Genomic DNA, 24,000 nt, shown 5'->3' with positions numbered 1-24,000 from the left:
CCCAAACCTTTCAGTCTTTTTTTCCCCGTGTAATATAAAGAAGGGCACATGGACAATTTTAAAGGAATCTTTTGCAGATTACACTGCTCTACAGCCAAAATGCTTCTGAAATAAATGTAGCCCAACTTTACTAATTCTGGGTCACTGAGAACGAAAATGATGCTTAAAATTGTTGATTGGCTTTAGTTTTCAAGATATGCTATTGGGTCAGTATATACGACCCTTGACTTGGGAATGGTGGAGGATAAGTGAGTTATAAAGGGAAGGGATCTCAATTTAAACCAGAAACGACTAAAACACATCTTTGACTGGATCTATGAATAAATCTATGACTAGGTTTGGACAGTACTTGCTTTTTAGGCAAAACAATGAATGATGCCATCTGAAGCTGGTATTGCGTCATACATGATATGAATTGCATCATGTTATTCCTAGAAGTCATGGATGATGCAATCATAACGAAGCTTACATCACTCTGCTGAACAAATTGCCCTATATCAGGTCTAGAAATCATACAGTGTAGTGCTCTCTTATTTGTCAGTGTTTGATTTTGCAAAGGGACACATTTCTGTTTAGCCAAAGTGAGTGGAGATGCCTCGTACTTGTGTGAACAGTGCAGATAACTTCTGCTATGTTTGTGGTGAAGTGACTTTTGCATCACAAAAGCGCAGTATAACCAATATGGTTAAGAAAGCCTATCACCTTTATTTTGGCTGCAAAATTGGAGATCGGGATAAGAGGTGGGCCCCACACATATGCTGCAACACTTGTGCAACAAATCTTGGCCAGTGGTTGAACAGGAAAAGGAAATCTATGCCTTTTGCAGTGCCAATGATTTGGAGAGAACCAACAGATCATACCAGCAATTGTTACTTCTGCATGGTGCCTCCAGTTGGGAAAGGTGTGTCAAAGAAGAAAAAGTGGACTGTGCATTATCCAAACATTCCATCAGCTATACGCCCAGTACCCCACGGAGAAGGACTGCCGGTTCCTGATGCACCAGAATCATTCTCACTTGAGTCAGACGAGGAAGAGGAAGAGGATGAAACTTCTGGTCCTGAACCATCAATGTCACAGGACCCACATTTTCTCCCATCTTCCTCCTGTGAACCACACCTCATAACACAAGGTGAACTGAATGACCTTGTCAGGGATTTGGAACTACCCAAGAGTAAGGCAGAGCTGTTGGGCTCCAGACTACAGCAGTGGAATCTCCTGGCAGGATATCAGGGCAAATGGAGCCCATCAATGCTTGCAGACTATTGCTGGACAGTGACAAGAGATGCTCCATTTAATGAATACAAGAGACAACCCAAGAAGTGCCGAGTAGACACTGAATAGGACTAAACTATGTACATAATAGTTTTTTGCCTTTTGTTTCATACTAAATTTTATTTATATATAACCCTTTTGCTGATTTTTAAAGTGTTACATAAAAAGGAAAGGTGAAATATTATCATGTAAAGCAACCATAAACACATGAGAAGACCTAGGTTTACAATTTATGATTAAAACTCTACTATCTACACAATATACATAGACATAAAATGTAAAAACTTAAATATCTTAGAAACAGTAGCCAATCAATTGTTTTAATTGTCATATTTGAATTCAGCACATCAAAATACATAATAAATATCACATTTTATCTCTGAAGCAGACGACTTCTCAAAAATTGTAGACCAGTGTTACCTATAGGTGTTAAATGTTGTGAAAAAATCTTTGAGACCACTGAGCTTGGTGACTTCTTTACTCTTTTCTCCAGAGACGAGTTCTCCTAATCCTTCTCTTAGGCTATGTCTTCATTAGAAAATCAGCAATAGCACAGCTGCAGTGTACAGCACTACAGAAACATGAGGGGTACTCCGGTCGCTGTAATTAATCCACCACCCTAAAAGGCAGTAGTGTGGTCAATGGAAGAATTCTTTCATTGACATAATACTGTCTACACCATGGTTAGGTCAGCTTTTACTGAGGTGTAGAGATACCCTGGGAGACCCAAATACAAAAACCCTTCTTCACATTTGGCAGAACGGGAATTGGAGTGGGGTCTCCCACATTTCAGGTGAGTGCTCTGGCCACTGGGTTAAAAGACCACCACCTGGATTTTTCATACCCCTGAGCAACGTAACTGGCTTGGCCTAAATTTTTAGCATAGACCTGACTAGGGCTTATACACAGAGCTGTCGTTACCATAGTAATATGAATATGCATTAACAGACCCTGTGTCTGGGAATCCTTTCAAACACACCTATTACTTCTCAAGGTAGACAACGGAAAGATTTTGAGACCTGGGTGCCTAACTTAGGCGCCTAAGTTCAAATTTAGCCCCCTAAATAAACAGCTTGATTTTCAAAAAGTGTTGTGCAACAAGCAGGTCCCACTGACTTCTGAAACTCAGGCCCTCTTTATTTAAGTGCCTGAATAGGAAATTGGAAGGCTAACTTCAGGTCCCTCGATCCGAAAATCTTGGTGGCCAGTGAACCAAGTTCACTAACATGGGAGACACAGCGTAATAAATATCCCAAATAATTTTTTTAAAATACTAGTGTTGTGTTTCCCCACCTGCCATCACCAGAAAATTAATACCTGGCCCATGACAGACATCTGACTTGACTTATATTTTGGCCTATTCTTTCTGAATTAATGTAGCTACCTAAGCCTACTTTTTGCCTATCTAGAAGCCATGTGAATGGAAAATAACTGATCTGTGATGCTCTTTTGCCCATCCCTGATTACCTCATCAAGAAGCTCCCCACCCAACCTGCATCGAGACAGGAAGCACAAATTCATGACCACATAGGGAAAAGAGGGTGCCCCAACAAAGCCACAATGCCAGCAAGGACTCTAAATTTAAGCTTGCCATAAAAGCTTTGAAAATGATGACACACACAGATGGAGAAACTACGGGGAATGAAACACCTTAATTTTCAAAAACCACAATGATCCACCCAGCACTTTTAGAGCTTTGAGCTCTGAGGAATGAATTAACCACAAGCAATGTTTTTAACCTACCAAACACAAGCATTCATTCTTTCATACTTGGCAACTGCCTAAAATGGCATGTATGTGTCTCAAAAAAACATAAACTGGACCCTGGACGTTTCTATTTCTGTTTTAAAAAAAATATTCACAGTCAACTGAGCCATACACCTGCTTTAAATGTAAGTCCAAGATTCTCAACAGTGGTTTCAATGCCTTCATTTTGGGGTACACAACCTGGGACACCTTAACAGATTTTCAGAAAGTCCTGAGCACCTTTGAAAATCAGTCTCTTTCAACAAGTCTCTATTTGGACACCCAAAACTGAGGCATCCAAAATCACTATTGTCAATCAAATATCTTGGCCTAGGTCAGCAATTTCAAAATTCTAGCATGTTGGTCAAGTTCCACAGAAAGGTGCTGACATTATCCCAAACTGCGACCATAATTAAATTAAATTACTACATCATTCATTATTATTGTATATTAATTAGTCAGTTGTTAATTAAGTGTTCTTAAAGCATTCATTTTAGTAATTCAGCTTGGAGGATACAAAATGCAGTTTTAAATAGCTTCTGAACTGTAATGTTATACAAACAGCCAAAACCAATGCCAAGTGGCAAACTGTTAAATACATCAAATTTAGATCTTTCTTGCATTGCAGAAGCTTTGACAAGTATTTCTTCTGCAGGGCTTATGTTAACTGCATGTGTGTTGGAGAACTTCATGTTTTAGTTAACGTGAAGCGTAAAGGTTTTTTGAAAATAAAACGCTAAACCTGTTCCTGCTCTCACTGAAATCAGTTTAATCCTGGCCTTTGTTAGTATCAGCATTGCATTCTTTGTTTGCATACTTCCCTAAAAGGGGAAGAAGTATATGGAAATTAATATTGGAGAGAGGAAAATCAAAGCAAATGCGAATAAAGTTTTTTGCATGGCCAAATATATTTTTCAATAACTTATACATAATTTGTACTGTGTATTATGGCCATATTTATACACCCACTACTCACTGAAAATCACAGGGAGGGTGTGAAAATTGAGGCTTGAAAGAGATGTTTTATTTTTTAGCAAAATGGTGTCCTTCCATCTGTCACTTTGACAGCGTAACCAAGAACTCTGCATTTCCAATCCATTCCAATCTGAAGATGGCAGCAATTGGTTCAAACTGTGTTAAAATACAAAGCTAAAATTCTTTCTACCTCTCCATTCATCCCATGAATGACCCTTTGGTTTAGTTTGGGAGAAAGGAGCTGAGGGCCTGTCTATACTTGCAGGGGTGCTTCTGTAACACGTATTGAAGATGCTACCTACCCTGACAGGAGAGTTTCTCTGATCAGCATAGGTATTCCAGTCAACCTCTGAGCGATGTAGTTATACCGACATAAGTTCCTTGTGCAGACCAAGCCTGAGCCATTTCAAGACATTTCTGTTGCCCCCAGTAGCATTTTAGAGGTGAAGCAAAAGCATCTGCTGGTAAATAATATTGAATACCACAGAGAGATCCAGCAGGATGAACTGGATGCTTTTTGCTGCCATGGCTGTTTGGCCATATAGTAACATTGAGGCATTTCTGTTCAATCCTGCAGCATCATGGAGACAGGTCAGGAATATTTGGTGACCAACAGCATCCAATACTACAGAGATGTCCAGAAGTATGAGTGTGGAGGTACTTCCCTTGTCTATAGGCAAAGAGAGGTCATCCACTAGAGCAATCTCTGCTGCTTCAGCACCATGCTCTGTCCTGAAGCCCAATAGAGAATCTAGGACACTGGCAGGTGGCTGTGGGGAGGCAGTCTAGGTATAGGAAGAGATTTCCAGTCCAGAGAAGTTCCATGGAGCCTGGCTTTTATTATTTTTCTTAAAAAAAGGGAGCTATACAAATACACGTACAAACCCATACAAATGTTCTCACAGGAATCTTATACGCAAGTTTTCTTTTTCTAAAAACATCTTTTTATTATTCACCTTTAATTATGGGAAAGTTCTCATTTTTATGACCTCAGTAAGGATGACTATTCCAGGAGCAAAGCACTGGCTCCTCTACAGTGGTAATGGGTGGATGAACCTTATACGTTATCCTCAAGATGCACTTTTCTTCCCATGTGCAGTTTGTGAGGGCGGGAGCCCCAGAATAGTTATTAAGAGGCTTGTCTGCAGACATAAGGGCAATAATCTGACTGGAGCCAGTCAGTCCGTGACCTTAAATGCACCATTTAAAAACCAAGCCTTGCCCCCATTCTTACTCCACCCTCTGCAAAACAAATCTTATCATTCTAGTTTCATAACTATTTAAGACTACACTACACATTTTTGTAAGAATGCTGTCATCAGCTGTGCAGATACTATTGCCCAGGATGGAATTAGATACTCTATGGCAGCTTTAAGAGATACAAAATCTCTCTTCTGGGTTTTCTTTTAGTCTTACCTTGAGCATCTCTCATTCCTTTTTAAACTACCACATTCACAGTTTGATAGCACCTCTGAATGATTTTGCACAAAACATCTGATGTATGTGCAGTCAACTCAAACAATTAGCTCTTTTATGTCATGTCTTTTTTGCAATTTCATACAATGTTTACTATCATGTTGTATGTATTGGAATGTGTAACATACAGACACAGATACACTACAAAGAAAGAGATGTTAAAAAACAAGTAAACAAACAAAAAAAACCCCCCAACATTGATAATTGTTTTCTTTAAAAACACTTTAAATTACTTTCTCCCACCCCTGAATGTGTTAAAAAATATCACCTTGGAATAGATTAGACAAGATATATCTAGAATCCAACACATAGGGCGTTTAAAAAGAAAGGGTGAGAGAGAGAAAAATACCACAGAAAAGACAGCTAGAAAGATTCACAGAGAAAGAAAAACTCTGCCCCAAATTTGGCATATATAGTTTGAGAATTTCCACTGTTAGATTTTATGTCATGTTTTGGCTTGGGGGATGGAGGGGGGAAGGGAGCTAATTCTGGGCAGTACAGAGAGGCCATAAACCAGCTTAACTGGCCAGATAATGTTTCTTTCAAAGTGGAGGAAACCTAGATGGTGCAGAGCCAGCAACAACCCTGCCCAGGGGATGCGATTGGGCACAAGGGGTTATAAAATGGAGCACTGCCTCTCTCTGTCTATTCCTGGCTGATGGAACAGACCCTTGGGGTTACTGGCAGCTGGGGGCAAATTCAAACACCACATGTGCCAGTAAGAAGCCATGGGCTGAAGAGGAGAGTTGAATGTAGAATTGATTTTTTTAGTTTTGCGGTTGAAACAAAAAATCTGAAAAAAAAGTTATTTCATTTCAAACCCAAACTGATTTTTGGAAGGTTTCTGCCAAAACAAAAAATTGAATAAAAATTTTATTTGTCTTAAACAAAACATTAGAAAATGTCAATTAGAAATGAAATGCCAAAACACTTGTTTTGAAAATTTCAAAGAGTTGGGCTTTTTTTATATCCAAAACTATTCACCAAATTTGACCTGAATTCATAAATAGTTTCAGTGTCCTGAAAAGTACATTTTTCAGTGAATTTGCTATTTTCCAAAAAAAATCTCCCAGCTCTACGGAGGAGTCACAAAAATGACTCAAAGCCACCTTTGCTGCTTCCACTCCCTCTGGATGCTGTGCCAAGCAGAGCTCAGCCAGACCAGAAAATCAGGGCCATTACATCACAGTAAATTGCACAACAAATGTGAGAAGTAACATATGAAACTAAAACAGTTTCCACCTTTATTGTTTTTGGATTGAATACAAGTGATCGAAATGCTGCCCTCTGAGGGTATACCCCTACACTGTGCCAGCTGACTCAGGTTTGTGGGGCTCGGGTTGTGGGGCTATTTAATTGCAGTGTAGACTTCCAGGTTCAAGCTGCAGCCTGAGTCTGGGACCCTCCCAGGTTGCAGGACCCTAGAGCCTGGGCACCAGCCCAAGCCCAGAAGTCTACACTGCAATTAAACAGCCCCACAGCCCGAGCTCAGCAAGCCCAAGTTGCTTGGTACGGGCCAGCCGCAGGCATCCAATTGCAGTGTAGATATACCCAGAGAGAAGATACCTATGTGCATTTCCTGCTGCCATTGGCAGGCATGGTATGTGAGTATCCCAGAGCTGAATTTGGCCCAAGAAACTTATGCACATTTTCTCTGTTTACACATCTGATAATCAGACACATGGGGAAGCCCAAGCAATGGTGGAACAAGGAAACTGAATGCAACTTCTGTGTGGTTGGCATTACGGGACAGGAAACAGATTCTTTCCTCTGTCATTTTCTAGATTTAAAATGGATATTTTTGTTTATAAAATTAAAAAATATTTTAAAAGAATATTCTTAATCTGGAATATTGAAAACCTTCTCTAAATACAATTTCTTTTACAGGCCCAATCTTTTAATCCTACACAGGCAAACTTCTACTAATGTCAATGGCGATTTTGCCTGAGTAAGAAGCAAAGGACTGACCCTGTATCCAGACTCTGCAAATAGAATCTTCCTATTTTATTCGGCAACCAGCCTTCAGTTTATCGCAGTGGAATTCCCACACGCTTCTCCCAGGTGCTGCTATTGTGGATCCATGCAAGTTCTATTACATTTTAAAGTGCCAATTAATGTAATCCTAAGAAGCCATTTGTTTTCATCTCTCTGCCATCAGGAAAAAAAGCAGCACTCTTCCTTTCAGCAGCTCATTAAATCTTATGAAAATATGTGCCTGCAAAATAGGTAAATTAACCGCAGAAATCCATTTTGACAGTGTCTACCCCAGCCAGATTCACTCTCATTTTTCCATGAAAAATAGTAAGCCACTGAAATAGAGAGATTAGTCAGGAAAAAAACTCACAATTTATTTTGAGACTTCACTAGTTTGTATAAAAGGAGCCTGATTCTCATCCCACTTACATCAGTGTCACTCCATGGTCTTTATTGGACTTACTCCTGATTTACACTGATATAAAAGCAAGAGCAGAAAAAGGCCCAAGATCTGCCTGATAGTCAGGTAATATGTTTGTGTTTGGTCTGCATAAGATGTGACAAACGTTTCCCATGATCCCTCTCTTTCTTATATCTATCTATATAAATACTAGAAAGGTTCATCATAAAAACAACTTGTGCTTCTCTACTGTACAAAAATTGAGTAAAAATAGAAGAAATATTGGCCTCCAAAACAGCGGTTCTGATAAAAGTTAATTAAAATTCAGATAGAATAGATCAATAGAATAAATGGAATCTCCATCCTTAGAGGTTTTTAAGGCCCGGCTTGACAAAGCCCTGGCTGGGAAGATTTAGTTGGGATTGGTCCTGCTTTGAGCAGGGGATTGGACTAGATGACCTCCTGAGGTCTCTTCCAACCTTAATCTTCTATGATTCTATGACTGCCATATTCCTTTCTGGGTGATGCTTGCAGCCTGTATTTTCTACTATGAGTACACACAAAGAGGATAAGGAAATGGGGATGTGTGGGCATTATTAATATGATAAACAAAAAGAAAATAAAAGATATTACATTGTCACTTTTTTTAAAGGGATCCCCATCCTTTGTTCAGACTTAAAGCAGAGCTAGTTTTGAGGTAGCCAACCTCATTTTAGCATTACAGATACTAATGTCAAGGCTTTTCAAAGCAACCACAACCTACATTCCCACAAGATCTCTGCCACAATCAACAGAACCTTTTGCTTTATTTCAGGCCTGCACAACTCGTAAAGCAGCGAGGGCCACATTACTCCAAAGAAAACAGCTGAGGGCCGAAACCTCCCAGCCCCGCGGAAACACCCCCCGCCTCTAGGACCTCCTGGCCTGTCAAAAACACCCCGCCCCAGTACCGCCCAGCCCTGTAGAAATAAACCCTCCTTCCTCAGCGCCGCCCCACCAAAACAGCTGTGGGCCAAAAAGGAAGGTTGGGGGTGGGGAGATGTAGCAGAGTAGGTCTCTGCTCCAGCCCAGAAGGGGTTAAAACAGCCCTGGAGAAGGGCTGGGGCTGGAGAAAGCAGCCTTTTAAGCTGGGCTGATTGGGGAAGTGGCAGCAGCTGGGGCCATACCCCAAACTGAGCCACAGGCCCTTATATAGGGGCAGAGAAGCCAGGAGCCCAGACAATCTCTCTCTGTGTTCAGAGGGAGAAGGGCTTGGCTGCAGGGAACCAAATAAGGTACTTAGGGTGAAGCAGGGCTGGGGAAAGGCAGAGGAGCTGGGGAGCTCCTGCCTGGAAAGCCCCAGACTGCAGCCTAGCAGAAGGCTAAGAGGTACTGGGGGTTGCAGGGTGCAACCCAGGGGTAGGCCAAGGCAGCAGGTCCAACCCCCTTTGCTGATGATGAGAGACTAATACTGCAGTCCTCCCCAGGGTGTGGGGCTAGCTAATGACTGGGCAGTTGCCAAGACACTGAGGCAAAGTGGGGATAGAGGGTGGGGGGTTCCCAGGGAGGGGAAACCCCTAAGAAAGAGGAATGGGTTATGGCCAGGGGATAGAACCCCACATAAAAGGGGCAGTGGGGTCCAGGGAGGGACATGGGGCCTGTAGCAGGAAACAAGGCAGATCACTGGTCTGCAGAGGACGCTCCAAGCTGGAATTTGAGCTAATTCCCAGGATGACCAGTAGGAGGTGCTGTGGGGGTGATTCCACCCGGTTATAGGAGATGATACTTGATTTTAAATCAACCAGGGGCTCCCAGCTGAAGAGGTGGCTGGGAGCCCTCAGGGTCAAATTAAAGGGTCCAGGGCTCTGGCGGCTGGGGGAACCCGGAGCTTTGCGGGGCTGTGGCAGGGATTTAAAGGGCCCAGAGTTCCTGCTGCGGAGGGTAGCCTGAGCCCTTTAAATCCCAGCCCCAGCCCATACCCTGGAGCTGCGGTTGGATTCAAAGGGCTCTGGGCTGCCTGCAGCTGCGAGGAGCCCTGAGCCCTTGAAATCTCAGCCACCACCGGGATTCAAAGGGCTCTGGGCTGCCTGTGGTGGCGGGGAGCCCTGAGCCCTTTAAATCTCAGCTGTGGTCCGGAATCTCTGAATCCCGGCCGCAGCTGAGATTTAAAGGGCTCTGGGCTCCCCATGGCTGTGAGCAGCCCAGAGCCTTTGAATCCTGTCCGCGGCTGGCAGGGCTGGCTTTAGGAACTGCAGGGCCCAATTCGAACATTTTCGGCGGGGCCCCGACAGGAATGACTGAAAAAAAAATGTAATAAAAAGCTTTTCATTTCTTAGCAACCAGTTCCCTATAAAAAGTTCTGCCACAGTATGCAATTTTTGTACCAATAGGGTTACCATACATCCGTATTTTCCTCCCAGATGGCAATTTAAGAACCAAAAAGTCTGACGTGTGGGAAAATACAGATGTATGTTAACCCTACCTTTTTTAAAAAGATGGGTCTGAACTAGAAATGAGCTCTGCCACTCCCTGAGGGTGTGCTAGGGTGCACATGTGTGGGTCCCAGCTGCTCCCTGCCCACCTCATTGAAGCAGGTGTGCAGGGTTACTTCCCTGGGAACTGCAGGGCACCAGTGGACATGGGGCTGGCTGCAGGTGGTGATGGGGAGGGGGCTGCAGGTAGGGTCTGGCTGCAGGCTGGGCAAGGGGTGTGGGGCAGGCTGGAGACAGAGGGTGTGGGGTGGGCTGGCTGGCTTCAGGCAGGGCCACGGGGGGTGCGGCATGGGTTGGCAGGGCTGGAGACAAAGGAGTGCGGGACTGGCTAGCTTCAGGCATGGGGGTGCGGAAGGAGTTGGCTGGAGACAGGGCAGGGAGTGCAGGGCTGGTGTGGGCACGGCAGGCGGTGCAGCAGGGGCTGGCTGGAGACAGGGCAGGGGGTGCAGGGCTGGCTGGAGACAGGGGCTGGTGCAGGGCTGGAGGCAAGGCAGGGGGCAGGGCTGGCTGGAGATGGGCTGGCTGCGGGCAGCGGGTGCAGGTACGGGGGGTACAGCCCACCCTGTATGGTGAGTGCCCCCTCCTCCACCCTCCCCCACCAGGGTAGCAGCAGCAGCCTGGGGCTAAGGGGCTATTTAAAGGACCTGGGGCTCCCCTGCTTCCACTGCCCCAGCCCTGTAAATAGCCGTGGGAGCCCTGGGGAAGTGGCGGGGCTCCGGTGGCTATTTAAAGGGCAGGGGCAGTAGAAGTGACGGGAGCCCCAGACTTTTTAAATAGTCCCCAGAGCCCCACGGCCCTACCCAAGGGCTCCAGCAGTGGGGCTCTGGTGGCAATTTAAAGGGCCTGGGGCTCCAGCCCCTGCTGGGAGCCCCAGGCCTTTTAAATTGCCCCCCTGGGGAAGCTGGGCCACCCCAGTACAGAGCACTGGCTTTTGCTGGTACACTGTACTGGGGCTTGGGTGTGGGGCCCTTTTACGGGCGGGGCCAATTCAGAGGAATTGGTTGAATTGGCCTAAAGCCAGCCCTGGCGGGCTGGGATTTAAAGGGCTCTAGGCTCTATGAATCCAGGCTGAGGCTGAGATTTAAAGGGCTCTGGCCTCCCCACGGCTGCAGGCAGCCCAGAGCCCTATGAATCCCGGCCACGGCTGAGATTTAAAGAGCTCCGGGCTCCCCGTCGCTGCGGGTAGCTCAAAGCCTTTTGAATCCCGGCCGCAGCTGGAATTTAAAGGGTTCTGGGCCCCCCGCGGCTGCGGGCAGCTTAGAGCCTTTTGAATCCTGGCTGCGGCTGGGATTTAAAGGGCTCTGGGCTCCCCGCAGCTGCAGGCAGCCCAGAGCCCTTTGATTCCCAGCCGCGGGCCGCACAGTGAGCCTCCGGCCCGTGGGCCGTATGTTGTGCAGGCCTGATTTATTTATTTCCATTTGTGAATACACTTCATAACTAGTTATTTGTTTGGTGGCTTTTCCCCTCTTTGTCCTCCCCATTTCCCTCATCCTCATTTTTTGCAGATACATTTTATTGCTGCAGATTGTTGTTACAAATGGAATCTCCCTGAACAACAACAAAATAGGTGTCAGAAGCTTTAGCCAGTTGAGCCATTGGACAGGTGTTTGAAGCCAGCTAAGATCAGTTATGATCAAAATTATGCTGCTGCTATCTGACGCTTGTTCAGTGTTGTGTGCAAAGTGGATTGGTGGCCTCCATCCAGGAACCATTCAAATTCTTTGAGGATAGCCGTCCACATCACGGAAGCCACCATTCACATTGGACCTGTTACAATGCCAACCTCTCCAATTTTATTCCTTTCATTCCATGTGTGCATGCTTTTAAACTGAATTTTCTCCATGAATCTATAAACCAAGATGTTTCCTTTTCATTGCTCAGATAGATTCTCATTGTGAACCTTAGCACTTCTATGGTAAAGAAACTCCAACTAGGAAGGTGTTACCCCATGAAAAAAAATTCTAGTGAAGGATATAATTTTCAGAGAACACGTGTGCCCAATTTCTTTTGGCTTTCAGTGGGATTTAGGAGACTAAGTCACTTAAGTGCATCTAAAAATGTTGCCCAGAACCAATAGTCAATATAGATTTTATAACAGAAAGAAAAAGAAATAGTAAATTGCCTATATTTCTACTACTTCAAATAGAAGGAAGGCTGTTTTAGACAAAATCTAATATATCTTTTGACACAACACTAAGGAATCCTTTGCAAATTGTGTTTCAATGCCCTGATCAAAGAAGATGAGAGACCATAATTGAGGGAAGTCCTCTGCAAGCTCCTAGGGCAATGCTACATAGGCAGCAGACTAAGAACTCTGGAGCTGGGTCACATGCATGTCACCCTATGGGAAGGCTCTGAGAGTAGTGAGAGGGAACAATTTATCCATCCTAAAAGCTGTACAGTCCCATCACTGCTTTTTCCTCTGTTCTCCCAAATATATCTAGGGTTATAGCCCAAATCGCACCATCTTTTCTTAAGCAGTTCATATTTCAAACTGGGCTATCTGCTGCGTTTAATTCATAAAGATCTTGCCTTGTGCCTGCTGCTCATGGGCGTAGCATGGTGAGTAGAAACTAGAGAAAGTGGCTCAGGCTTGCCATGCTGGCTAAACGTCAAATTTAACTGCATCTGGTTGCTGAGACGCACTTCGCTTTTTAAATTGTAAATAGATATTGACTGCTCAAACAGAAGTTGCAGGAAAGTTCCAGAAGCCCAGTGACAATTTCATTTGATGAGAGACAGCAGCTAGCTGCAAAGGAGATTAGCAAGTTACCACCGTTGAGAATTCACCGACCAGGTCTTTCTGGGTGAAGATTACAAAGCTTTACTGACAGTCCCAGTAACCTAAACGAACTATGATCGCTTAGCCATCCAGCTGTAGCTTTCCCAAAGCCTTCTGGAGCCAATTTACAACCAGATTCTTTTAGCTGTAACAAGCTGCAAGGAGGGATAAAAATCATTTAGGGACGGATTTCAGCAAGGAAAACTAAGCTTAGGAGCAGCTATGTAATACATCAAGTAGGATCTCCACTCAGTTCTAATTAGGCTGAAAGAAAAAAAAAGTAGTCCACATACTTAAATACAATGAGATACTACCGCTCTTGTTAGTGAGCCTCCTGTAATTTTTGCTTTCAGAATGTCTAAGTTAAGTTTATGCATTTAGGTGATGAGCCTGGTACTTCAAATGTTTTATGACTCCAATCTCAGCTAGTGATTTCTATTCTGTAAGCACAGTATTTGCACATGAATGCTGATATATATTGGTAAAGTGATCCAAGGTGAAGTGTCATGTTTCTAACATAAGCATAGTTCTTTTTTCTCCTAAAATGGCAGAATTGCAACTCCAGACCAAATGGTTAATTTTGATATATTTTTCCCAAGTGAAAATCTGAAATTTTTTCATGTCCAAATTACATTTTTTAAATTTCTTTGAACTGACATTTTATTTTTGAAAAAAAAACAAGGCAAGGTATTTCACAAACTTCCACTCCTTCCCACTTGTCTGTTTATTCACTTACTATGTTTTGTCCAAATCTTAGATTGGGTGCTCTCTGCTGCCTGGGCTGTTGTTGTGTTAATTGTTAGTGCGGTGCCTAGTCATGGCGTGCACAATTGAAATAACAGATAGAAACAAAATGGCACAAAAGGTATTAACAGTAAAAAGAATCAGTTTATAAAAAAATGAGATAAAATAAAAAGCATCCGTAAGGTTACTTAAAACTTGTTGGGTGTAAACTCACAAGAAAGGCAAGAGAAGACAGAAAGCCAGTACATATTATTCACAAGGGGAAAAAATCTGTTCTTCAAACAGTACAATACTTAAATCTTGTCTCCTCCCTCTAGACAATGGGTAAAAGATTAGTCTAAGTTAAATTACTAATAATTTGCCAGTTACTATTTAACTACAATAGCTAGAAAGTAAACATAAAAGAGAAAAATCTAGAAAGCAAGGAAATATTAACGTAGAGCCAACATCACATCCTTGGCCCAGTCCTGCAATCTTCGTTTCAGCACTGGCACAAGAGATTGCCTGAAAAAAATCCGATCTAGGGTGACCAGACAGCAAATGTGAAAAATCGGGATGGGGATCAGGGGTAATAGGAGCCTATATAAGAAAAAGACCCTAAAATTGGGACATCTGATTGCAGAGTTGGGCCCCCAGAATGCTGTTACAGTCAGAAAAGTGGGAATGTGACAGAAACCTTTGTTTCTTTTGATGGTATGAGAGGGGGCCCATATTAATTCTAAACTCTAAATTCATCACTTGTTAAGCTCCTCCAATTGTAAACATAAGCTTCAGAATGTGTTCATTTTTTTTTTAAATGCTGTTGTGCTGATAAATGACATGGGGCATTTTAGCCCTCATCTAACCCCAATCTTTCCCTACCTCATAATTAAATCAATTAATCATTTTAAATGGGTACATTTCTGAGACAGCATCTGAAGAAAAGAAATCCCCATAACCAGACTGACATTTATCTAATATATTACCAACCCTTGCAGAATTCTGGTCTGGGCTTGTCTGGGAATAGCTAGCAGGCAGATGGGCCAGTCTGTCCAAAAGTTAAGGTACAGCACTAGACAATTACATTACAATGTGAACTGCCTTTTATAAGGAATGTATATATTTTTTTCCTCTCTCAGGGTGAGGAAGAGGGGGCTAAACCAGATTTCTTGATGACCTTGAAAGAGTCCTGGAAATTCACCAGGATTTAGGGTTAGTGGATTTATTTTTTTTAAATCTTTCCCTTCCTGGTGCTTTGTGCCAGGGCTACCATCCTACAGGCTGAGAATACTTTTCTTCTGACTGGAGGGGACTCTCTTCAGAGCCCAGCAACACTTCCCATTAATCAACAAAAGGGATGTGAAGCAAACTTTCTCCATCCCTGCTGACTCAGCATACTTTTCCCTGCCAGTCCCTGCCTGACTAATAGCAGCGATCAGCCAACTAGATCTGCCTCATGTCACTGTCATGTACAAATGTGTAATAAATCAGACAATACAAATTGAAACCCATGAATCATAGAAGATTAGGGTTGGAGGAGAGCTCAGGAGGTCATCTAGTCCAACCCCCTGCTCAAAGCAGGACCAACCCCAACTAAATCATCCCTGCCAGGGCTTTGTCAAGTTAGGCCTTAAAAACCTCTAAGGATGGAGATTCCACCACCTCCCTAGGTAACCCATTCCAGTGCTTCACCACCCTCCTAGTGAAACAGTTTTTCCTAATATCCAACCTAGACCTCACCTCCTGCAACTTAAAAACCATTGTTCCTTATTCTGTCATCTACCACCACTGAGAACAGTCTATCTCCGTCCTTTTTGGAACCTCCTTTTGGATAGCTGATTGGTTGCCATAATCATCAAAGGAAGACATTTCCTTTCAGTCATTTCTTCTTGCCTGGAAAAACATATACAATAATCCTCTCCTATAATTCAATTGCACTAAAGCACTTAACCATTTCATAGGAAAGGCACTGAAAGACCCTTTTCATCCTTGGCCTACCTAAAACAAATAGCAAAGGATATAATAGTTACCATGGCCTAGGTGACAGACAGGTAAATACTTAAATATCATCTTGTTACAAAGTGGCCATGAAACCACACTAAATTTTGGCAATATTTTTTCTCAATACACATCTTTGGTTCAGTGAAAAGATTGGCTTGATTTACGGTTTCACACCAGATCAGGAAACACTCAATTCCTCTCGAATTTGAGGGAAAAACAGATAAACTTCATTGGTTATGACCAGAGCCTGTGAAAATTTTTCCAATGGAATAGTTTTCCCTTAGTTTCCAATAGTTGGTGGAATTAGACAGATTGCATCTACATTTTTTTTATGGAAACCAGGCAGCTGCCTGCCTGATTTCTGGCTGGTAGGCAGGCTGAGTTCCCATCCTCCCCAGGTGCTCCTGGGCAGCTTGCTGGCTGGCTCTGTGCCTGGAATTTTTTGAAAATTTCCATTCCATTTCTAACTTTTTGTTCTGATTTGGAACATACACACAGACTGAGAAACACAAAATTGTCCATTGAACAGAAATTAGTGTGGCAGCACAGCTCTCGTCTGAAGTCAACCAAAGTTCCAAAACTCAAAATGAAACTCCGGGTGTTGGAACCCCATACAGATCAAAGCAGAAGCAAAGGCATACTCAGTTCTGTCCCCAGTTCCACTGAACTCTGATTATCTAGGGAACGTGTGGATTTTTTGTTGGACAGGAGTGTTAGGGACACTACATCAGTCTTTAAAGCTCAGAACTTAAATCAGGTTAAAAATGTTAAATAAATACTTAAAAAACTCCGGACCAAATTTATCCTTGTAGCTCCACTGAAGTCAGTAGAGTCAAGACCCAGGGTTAGGTTGGCCCTCTATATTTACCAAAACCTGTGTCTTACACAGGTCCAGGCTTTGAGTTTTGAATGAGAGACTTAATGAATGACTGGAGCTTGTCTCTGAATTCTCAGCACTGTGCGACATAGAACTGCAGCTTGTTCCAGCACTGAAAAGGCTGAGGAAACCAATGACACAATTTCACCGTCAATGTGGGAGTTCATGAACCTTGACAGAAATAAAATATTTTCTTTGGGTGCCAATACTGTTGACTGGGTTTCATTATTGGGGCAGTATCTCAATTTCAAACTGGAGATGCAGTTAACAGTCGGAAGGTTCCCAATAAAAGCAGCAAAGAGTCCTGTGGCACCTTATAGACTAACTGATGTATTGGAGCATGAGCTTTCGTGGGTGAATACCCACTTCATCAGATGCATGTGACGTGCATCCGATGAAGTGGGTATTCACCCACGAAAGCTCATGCTCCAATACATCAGCTAGTCTATAAGGTGCCACAGGACTCTTTACTGCTTTTACAGATCCAGACTAGCACAGCTACCCCTCTGATACAAGGTTCCCAATAGCTACTCCTGTTAACTGGAGCTATAAGCTTCCAGTTATATGAACACATCTTGATTGTCACCAAGAGGATCACAATCTGCAGCAAACTTGTCTCACCACAGATGCCAAGACTGAATACGCCATGAAAACTGTACTACCCTCTCACCCATGTAGAGAATCTCTGCTGAAGAGGATTTAGAGACATTGATACTATAGTATAATGGGAAACTTGTATCTGCTTTCCTGAACTATACCAAAGGATTTAAAATGTTACGGTTTGCTTCATGTCATAAAATTTCCCATATACACAGTGAGTATGTGAGTATAAACATATAAACAGAGCTGTGCAAATAACTGATTTTTTGGTTCGGTGGCCAAACCAGAAAAAAAAGAAAAAGTGGTTTCAAGTTGACGAGAAAAATTTTGGTAAACCGAAAAAGTTTGTATAGGACTGAAATAAAATGTTTTGTTTAGTTTTCGTGTTGAAGGAAACATTTCATTTGACCCAAAGCAAAAACATTTTTTTTAAATGTCATTTTCTTTTTGAGGTTATTTTACTTTAAAAAAAATCAAATGAACGAAATTTCAAAATGAAAAGTCATTTCAAATTGAAATGTTTCATTTAGAAAATGTCAGAACAAAGTATGTTTTTCCTCCCTTCCCCTCTGAAATAATTCAGCAAATTTGACACAAATTCACAAAATGTTTTGGCCCACTTGCCTCTGCATTTTTTGGTGAAAAAAATTTTGGGCAGAAATTCTTGCCTAGCTGTCCGTATAAAGAAGTGCATCAGACATTTGAAACCTGAAGACAAGCTTTCACACATACATAATTTTTTCAGATTCTAAATGTAACACTTTATTGCTGGTTTCTATCACACCCATGTCTTGGCCTCAGAATATACTGTGAAAACAAAATGAAAATGCAATTAAAAATAAAAGTCCTTCAGATATTGTGTTTTTAAAGTTATTACTTTACTGTCACCTTCTGGATCTACTTCCCTCCATACGAACTGCAAAAATAAAAAAGTTAGTACTCTTTCATTTGACTGAGTTAATTTAAAACTTGCTGACATTCAGCATTTAATATCCAGAAACAGTCCTGTGCAAATCAGACCAGCAGAGAAATGGTCTACAATTGATCTTCAGGCCTTTGAAAGCATCATCAAATGTCACTTCTTACAAGAAGCACAGTAACTACAGTGAAATAAGCAATATTTTTCATTAGCCGCAGATAACAGTTGCACCCTCATCTCTCTTGTAAAATCCTTCTGCAGTGAAATAAATAATGTCACTCCTGGAATATTTCATTTTAATAATAAGGTTTCACTGCGGATAAAGCTTTTTTCTTTTCATTTCTTTCTTTCTTTCTCCTCTCTCCCCACCCCCAACGAAAGGATAAAACATCACAGCTATGATTAGTTCCTTTGCCAGCAAGTGAGCCTGACTCTTTAATGTAGCTGCTCTGCTCCTTAGCGTTGTTTTCATTATTATTTGCATTCTGCTGCAGATGACTAAGAGATAGTCAAAAGATCAAAGGTTTCCTTTGATGGTTTATATCAAGGATCCCTGCTGTATTAAAAAGGATCTCAGGTCAGGACATTCTTGTTCACATGCAGATCTGAACAAGGGGCTGAACACAGTGATCAAACTGGATGAAGGCTGAACACATCCATCAAAGGGATGACCACACTGAACCAAACAGAAGAGGAGGTTCTACTTCCATAGCCATGACATTAACTAGCGACAGACGTCTCACTGTGGCTTGTTCTTTGATGTGCCAGGACTAGGAAGAACTAGAGAACCTAGAAATGTTACACATTCTGAATTACTCTAGAACTTTAATATTAGATAGATAGATAGATATAGGAAAAGCAATTTCTAAAATTAAAGGATTTTATTGTTTTCATAGGATCACAGCACAGGCAAGTCTTGTGTTACCAAACCACACATCTGTGTTCATAAATAATATATAGCAGTTACCATGTGCATTTCACCTTGAAAACATTTACAAACATCAATAAACTAATCAGCACAGCATCGCTATGAAATAAAGTATTATCAGTCGCAGCTTGGAAATGAGAAAACTGTCACAGAGTGCAAGGCCTAGTCTATGCTATGAAAGTCTCCCAGTACAGCTATACTTTTAGTTTACATATAGGCTTGGCTTACACTTTAACTTTTGCTGGCATATTAATGATAGTTAGAAGTACGATTTTTCATCACATTTTTGTACCAGCAAAAGCCCCAGTGTAGATGGTAGCTTACAGCAGCAAAAGAGTGCTTTTGCTGGTACAGCCTATACTAGTTTTCTGAGCAAAAAAAGTTATACTGGCAAAAGGACTTTTATGCTGGTATAACTGCATCTACACAGGGCTTTTGCTGGCAAAAAATCCAAAAAAAAAATAAAAAAATAAAAAATCACATCCCTCACTGACATTAATGTACCCACATAAGTTTTAACTGGATACCTAGTCAAAGTGTAAATTCTTAAAGGTCTAGATCACTCACAACTCCCATTGCTTTCCTCACCTCAAAGAATCAGGCTCTCAGTAACTTGCTCAATGCCAGTGTCAGGATTAGAACTCAAACCTGGAATCCCTGAACACAAGCCTGGATTCCCAGCCCCCAGGCCTGTGCTCAAACTACACGTCTGTCTCTTAGGTCATCCTACATAGGATATTAGCTACACAGCATGCTGTCTGCCTTTGGTCCATATTGCAACTGGCATCCAACTAGAAACAATATCTCTGAAACGGTTCATTTGATTGTTACATTGTGTTCTCTTTTTTGTTCAGGGGGAGGTTAGAGCAGGATAGCTCAGTGGTTTGAGCATTGGCCTACTAAGCCCAGTATTATGAGTTCACTCCTTGAAGGGCCATTTGGGGAAAAAATCTGTCTGTGGATTGGTCCTGCTTTGAGCAGGAGGCTTGACTAGATGACCTCCTGAGGTCCCTTCCAATTCTGATCAATCTCAGTTTTGGTGGTTAATTTTTTTTCAGATCAATGCAATGAGCAGGCCAGTAACTTGAAGAAAGGACAGGCACTATGATTAAAATAAAGAGGAAGTTCAAAGAAATTGTTGAGGAAACAGCTTTACATGAACAACACAGGGAGGTGTATTTTTATGTTGTCCAAGTAACCCTAGTTATCAGCATGCCATAGAAGAGAATCTGAGCCTACCAAACCACACAGCCTTGGAACCCCAGATATTCTGCATCATTACCTATATTCACCTGTGAAATCATACCGTGGTTCTTCAATTTGGGCCTGATCTAAAGCCTGCTGAAGTAAATGCTGCTTTTCCACTGACTTCAATGGAGCTTGGATCAGCAACAGTTACTTGATTCAATTCCAGAAGGTTTGAAAGGCTTCCACTTAAAATCAGGACATAGAATATCAAGGTTGAAAGGGACCTCAGGAGGTCATCCAGTCCAAACCCCTGTTCAAAGCAGGACCAATCCCCAGTCAGATTTTTGCCCCAGTTCCCTAAATGGACCCCTCAAGGATTGAACTCACAACCCTGGGTTTACCAGGCCAATACTCAAACCACTGAGCTATTCCTCCCCCCCCCCCAAACTTGGTTAGATGCCATGAAGTAAGTGGCAATGCCTTAACCATATGCGTGTTGTAAAGGTCACTAGGACCTCTTCCATCCTTATCGAGGGGAGTGCTAACCTTCTCTCCTTTCATACAACACAAAAAGTGTTGGCTCTTTTCCTTCCTCTACCTAATTTTAAACCCATCTCCATCACATAGCTCACCTAACATCATTTTGTAATATCGCCATCTGGAATACATCATTGCTCTTTGGGGCTAACATATCCTGAAACAGCATCAAGTGGCTAGCTCTAGTGACAAAATTATTCCCCTCTCCTACACCCTGGTCCCAGCTTTCCCTGTTAATTCCATTGATCGGCAATGGAATGAAACAGAACAAATGCTGTTCTGCTACACATGCAGTTTTGCAGATAGAAACACCCAAACTGATCATTTTTCAGTGTGGCTAAGAAGCTGGATTTTGAAAAATGTATTTAAAACCATAAGCACTTTTTAAACAGTCACAGTGAAGTTAATGGAGTCACTTGTGCAGGGCTGGCTCTAGGTTTTTTGCCGCCCCAAGCAAAAAAAATTTTGGCTGCCCCCTGTCCCAGCCCTGGGCTTCCCTCCCCCATACTCCCCTGCTGCCCCAGCCCTGGGCTTTCCCTCCCACCCCACTAACGCCCCAGCGCTGGGCTTCCCCCTTTCCCCCCCCCAGTGCCCTCCCCCCACCCTCCACCCTGCTGCCACCCCAGCCCTGGGCTCCCCCCTTCCGCCCCACCAGTGCCACCCCCACACCTCCTGCCACCCCAGCCCTGGACTCTCCCCCCACCCCACCTGCACCCTCCTTCCGCCGCAGCCCTGGTTCACTGGTAACTCGCTCCCAGGGCAAGTCATTCAGCAGGAATTTTGGATGTGCACAAAACACAGACAGGATTGGTTCCCATATGGTTACAGAGCTGCAGGAAAGTGGAACAATTTTCAGCTTGTGTGACTGGAGGATATCTGGATGCAAGACTGTCCTCCATAAATGAGGAAAAGTTGAAGTGCCTTTATTATTCTTTTGTTCCACTCTTTCTTTCTATGGGGAATTTGCCAATGCAATATCACTGTCTTCCTTTTAAACAAACAAACAAACAAACAAAAAAGGCAATGGCTGTTGAAAATAGCAATTCCAGTCCTAATAACCACTGGGAAGCATTTCTTGCTCAATTTTATTCTACTTTTTCTACAGTAAGTTACAGTGGATCAGTATATTTGATTTGGGAGAAATGAAGTAACAGCTGCCCAAAGTGAGCTTGAGCACTCCTAAATTTTGAGGTGTTCAAATCTGGAAGGCAGGTGCTGGGTGTGTGTGTATGGCAGCTGTGGGCTCCGCAGGGGAGCACGGCAGCATGTCAGCATGTATGCAGCAGGCGTGTCTGGAGCCAAGTGGCATGGTGAGGAGGCTGGGGGGTTGGAGAAGGGGTACGGGGTTCTGGGGGGGCAGTCAAGGGACAAGGAGCAGGGGGGGTTGGATGGGGGAGATGTTTGGGGAGACAGTCAGAGGACAGGCAGCGGTTGGATAGGCATGGGAGTCCCAGGGGTTTGTCAGGGGACAGGTAGGGTGAGGTCCTAGGGGGAAGTTGGGGGGGCCCTCAGGAGGGGGCAGTTGGGAACAAGGAGAAGGGAGGCTTAGATAGGGGGTGGGGTCCCAAGGGGCAGTTGGGGCAGGGGTCTCGGGAGGGAACAATCAGGGGACAAGGACCAGCGGCGCTTAGATGGGGGGTACTGGGGGGCAGTTAGGGGCAGGGGTCCCAAGAGGGGATGATCAGGGGACAGGGAGTGGGGGAGAGTTGGATGGGTTGGGGGTTTTGGGGGGGGCAGTCAGAGGGAGTGGATGGTGGCAGGGTGGGTCTTCCCTCCCCCTGGAGTGTCCTGTTTTTTAAATGTTAAAATATGGTCTCCCTACCATTCACAGCACGCTGCTGCAGGAGATCCCCCGCCTTCCTTTCCAGTTGTTAGTGGCCAAGGGAATGCTGGGAAATGTAGTTCTTTCCCTGCTCCAGGGCTGGCTCTATAGGCAGGGAGCTAACCAAGGAACTACAGCTCCCAGGGCCTCTGTTGGTTCTCAGCTCCCATGCCGCCCCTGCAAATGGGCTTCCCCAAGCAGGTGTTGCTTTGCTGGTGCCTAGAGCCGCCCTTGTACTTGTGTTAGTAAAAGCGCACCAATATGGGTAAAGGTTGCTCAATCTAGCCTTGAACATTTGCTATTTTTAAAGAATCACTGAAGGACAGTTTTCTGTGTACATGTTAATCACTTACTCATCTAAAATGTAAGCAAATACTCAACAAGTGAGTTAATTTGAAGTCTTTAATGTGAATTGTCTTTATTTCCCGACAACATATCATGCAATGTAATGAGGTTGCATATTATGAGCCACATTCTTTGTTACATAACGGTCGACTGAGATGCACTTTAATTGATCTGGGGTACAAGTGCTACTCTGGCAAAATAAAGTTGCTCAGTAACAATTTGAGGGCAAAACACTCTTGTTTATACACCAGGCTATAACCCAGATATTCAACAACTTGAAATAACTTGCAAATAGACTAGTATGTCTGTCATTCTGTTTGCTGTCTAGTCACTTCCAGTTTTACTTCTCATACAGTTCTTCCTCTAACCAGCTGATAAACACCACAAGGTCCACTGAATTTTGTTTCCCACCAAGACTGCATCTTTATCTCTAGGAAAGATTGATGAAATACAGTGTAAGTAAAACTTTACTAGCAAGGGCCTCTGTGCTTTGCTACACCAAGACCAATGTACTGTGGTCGCTTTGTATCTGCCTCACGGAGTTTTCATGAGTGACAGGCTGATAAATGGTCTTTTTAGCACTGAAACTTAAACAAGGAGTGGATTGAGTGAAATCACAACCTGGTCTAGCTCAAAATGACATATCGAGACCATTTCTCAGTGATCAGTTTCCTGATGGCTGAATTAACTGCAGTTTTATCTTGCTCTGTATTAGCTGTTTTACCTCACTTTCACCACGTTGCTTTCTTATCACTGTAAACACTGCTGAGTTACTGTAAACTGCCAAAGGGGCAGAACTTTGCTATCCAGTACATAGCTACAAAAATTGGATTTTCTACTTCAGTTGTCCATTGTATTTGAAACCATCCCAAGAGAAACAGATTTGTAAAACCGCATTTTATCTTGATCTGTGGAAAATGTTATACTTAATAATGAATTATTATTTTCATATGATTTGACATGA

The 24,000-nt window shown here is 43.0% G+C and overlaps 1 protein-coding gene and 1 non-coding gene across 2 annotated transcripts in view; both read right to left on the bottom strand.

Annotated features, from left to right (window-relative positions):
• The window catches only part of LOC115644557 (potassium voltage-gated channel subfamily KQT member 1-like), a 798,115-nt gene that overhangs the window by 184,622 nt on the left and 589,493 nt on the right, over positions 1-24,000 (bottom strand). The window lies entirely within an intron of this gene.
• LOC115644634 lies at positions 20,775-20,900 on the bottom strand. Its single transcript, XR_003998569.1, has one exon. It is a non-coding gene; the product is annotated as a U6atac minor spliceosomal RNA (small nuclear RNA).

The sequence above is a fragment of the Gopherus evgoodei genome, chromosome 1 (assembly GCF_007399415.2).
Source record: "Gopherus evgoodei ecotype Sinaloan lineage chromosome 1, rGopEvg1_v1.p, whole genome shotgun sequence".
Classification (NCBI taxonomy): Eukaryota; Metazoa; Chordata; order Testudines; family Testudinidae; genus Gopherus; species Gopherus evgoodei.
Note: the sequence above shows the minus strand (reverse complement) of the source record. Positions and strands in the feature narration are given on the sequence as shown.